The sequence below is a fragment of the Schistocerca americana genome, chromosome 1, assembly GCF_021461395.2.
Source record: "Schistocerca americana isolate TAMUIC-IGC-003095 chromosome 1, iqSchAmer2.1, whole genome shotgun sequence".
NCBI classification, from domain to species: Eukaryota; Metazoa; Arthropoda; class Insecta; order Orthoptera; family Acrididae; genus Schistocerca; species Schistocerca americana.
In genome coordinates this window covers 1,143,837,297-1,143,840,641 of record NC_060119.1, presented here as the reverse complement: position 1 = coordinate 1,143,840,641, position 3,345 = coordinate 1,143,837,297, and positions in this window count along the sequence as shown.

The window sequence follows — 3,345 nt, the reverse complement described above, 5'->3', positions numbered from 1 at the left end:
CTCTGCCCAGCACCATATTACAGAACAGAGACCACAGGGCAGGTCTGGCACGAGACAACACGCATCACCCCTTCCAGCACAACCATGGACTCACTGCCGATATCAACAATGCACGGACAGCCTGGGTGCGCACTCCGCATTCGCACTTCCTCGTCCAGGAGACCATCCACTGTACTGCGTATGCTATTTCTTAAATATCCATTCCTTCACGGACACCACAACCTACAAAACCGAAAGCTCGTTCTGGCAGAAGAAACCAGAGAGCACAAGCTAAGAAGTATCAATGCTAGAAAAGTTGTTGCAATAATTCCTGCTGCACGACACATAAAGAAGCAAATCATTTCTCAAGGACAACATCGTCTGGAAAAAGATAGCTTTCACATAAACTGATGGTTCGTGTGAGTTCATAGGTCATGCTTCTAGGACAATGTGCATCTACATCGATACTCCGCAAGCAAACGTATGGTGCGTGGCGAAGGATTCCCTTTACCACGACTAGTCCTTTCCTTCCCTGTTCCACTCGCAGATACAGTGAGGGAAAAACGATGTCTGTAGGCCTCCGTATGAGCCCAATTTCTCGTATCTAATCTTCCTGATCCTTACGTGAAATGTAAGTCGGCGGCAGTAGAATTGTTTGGCAGACAGCTTCAAATCCAGATTCTCTTCACATTTCCTCAATGGTGTTTCTCGAAAAGAATTTCACCTTCCCTCGAGGGATTCCCGTTTGAGTTGCCGAAGCACCTGGGTATACCTTACGTGCTGCTCTAACCTTCCAGTAATAAATCTAGGAGCTCGCATATGGTCGCGCGGAGTGGCCCCGAGGTTTGAGGCGTCATGCCACGGACTGCGCGGCACCTCCCGCTGAAGGTTCGAATCCTCCTTCGGGCATGTGTGTGTGCGTGCGTGTGTGTGTGTGTTGTTCTTAGTATAAGTTAGTTTTAGTAGTGTATAATTCTAGGGACCGATGACCTAAGCATTTTGGTCCCTTAGGAATTCGCACACATTGCATTTTTTGTTTTTTTTGTTTTTGTTTTTGCTCTCATCTGAATCGCTTCGATGTCTTTCTTCAGTCCGATCCGACCTGGTACGGATCCCAACCACTTGAGTGGCAGTCAAGAATACGTCGCACCAGCGTCCTATATGACGTCACCTTTACAGATAAACCAGTCTTTCCTAAAATTCTCCCAGTAAACAGATGTCAACCATTCGCATTTCTCACCACAATCCTCGAATGTTTGTTCCATTTCATATAGCTTTGCAACGTTGCGTTCAGATATTTAAACGACTTGAATGTGTCCAAATGGACACTAGTAACACTGTATCTGAACATTACAGGTTTGTTCTTCCTACTCATCCTCATCTTACATACATCCATTCATCACACCAACTGGAAACTTTGTCTAAGTCGTCTTGTATCTTCCTGCCGTCGCCCAAATTCGACATCTTACCGTACACCACAGCATCGTCAGCAAAAACCCGCAGATTGCTACCCAATCTGTCTGCCAAATCTTTTTTATATGTAGAGAACAACATCGGTTTTATCACACTTCCCTGTGACACTCCTGGATGTACCCCTGTCTCTGATGAACACTCGACGTCGAGGACAGCATGCTAGGCTCTATTATTCAATGAATCTTCGAACCACTCACAGAACTGCTAACTTATTCCATATGTTCGTACCTTCCATACAGACTGTAATGTGGCACTGTGTCTAATGCTTTCCGGAAATCTAGGAATATGGAATCTGCCTGTAGCCCTTCATCCATAGTTCTCAGTATGTCACGTGAGAAAAGGGCAAGCTGAGTTTCACAAGAGCGATGGTTTCGAAAACCATGTTGAATCGAGGACATAAGCTTCTCAGTGTCAAGGAAGTTTATTGTACATCTACGTGAGTACTCTGTTATTCACAATTAAGTTCCTAGCAGAGGGTTCAATGAACCACCCTCGAGCTGTCTCTCTAGCGTTCCACTCTCGAACGGCGCTCGGGGAAAACGAGCACTTAAATTTTTCTGTGAGGGCCCTGATTTCTCTTATTTTATCGTGATGATCATTTCACCCTATGTAGGTGGGTGCCAACAGAATGTTTTCGCAATCGGAGGAGAAAACTGATGATTTGAAATTTAATGAGGAGGTCACATCGCAACGAAAAACGTGTTTGTTTTAATGATTGCCACTGCATCATGTCTGTGGCACTATCTCCCCTATTTCGCAATAAAACAAAACGAGCCGCCCTTCTTTGAATTTTTTCGATGTCATCCGTCAGTCCCACTTGATGCGGATCTCACACCGCACAGCAACAGAATAGGGCGGAAAAGTTATATTAGAACTGAGAATATATTCAAGGATTCTGCAGCAAACCCAAGTTAGGGATATTGGTCTCTAATTTTGCTGATCCATCCTTTTACCCTTCGTATATACTGCCACTTTTTTTTCCTGCGGGTTGTGAGTTTCTGCTGGGCAAGAGATTCACGATAACTACAGATTAGGTAAGGGGACAATGCCGTACAGTAACGTTCTGCCCCCCTTTGAACTGTTGTGTGTCACTGTGACGGCAGCGAAATTTAGAACGCAGTGGTTCAATTAACTTTCTGAAGGCATAGAGCTGACAACCTGCAGAATGGTGCACATGCCATGTCTACGTGTGGCGAGATTCTCAAAATGACCCAACAACGCAGTATTACGCCAACCAGTGGTCCACCCTTCGTAACCAGTCAGCCAAACAGTCACTTGGCCGTCGTTTATACCCGCCTTTCGAGCCCCTTCAGGGGAATGAAATCATCTACCGTAACCAGCAGACACTCCACCTCCGTTGGATAGCCGTTGTTGTCTTCAACCCTCTTAACTTTTTGTAGGCTGAGGTCCTGAGTTTAGGGAGATATAACGCACTGGCTGCAGCCGCCCTGTGCTGCATGCTTCACTTACCAGTACTATCTGGGACGCGAGGGCCTAGACCGCCGGCTGCCATCTCAGACTGTCGTGCCGCCACGCTGCCGCCTGGACAAGGGCCCCCAGGTCAGCGGACGTCATGTGTGCCTGAGAGAGATGCCTCACCATAACTATGGTACATGGACGCCGTGGGGCAACGTCACATAAAGGCGAGCCGTTGGTACTGATGTAGCTTATTAGAACAGCGAAAATTTCTCATGCACCCCATCTGTCTCGGTGCAGCCACCATCGACTCTGACAGGCTCCCGTAGCCCTCGCCAAGCTACTGAACTCACAAGCCCCAGGATGGAGAGCTGAATGCCATTCTGAAAACTACAAGAACGAATTACTCACCCCTGTGTAGTGCTCACTGCACTCGCGGTATGGTACACTGTGTGTGCTGGACTACCTGCCTACCTG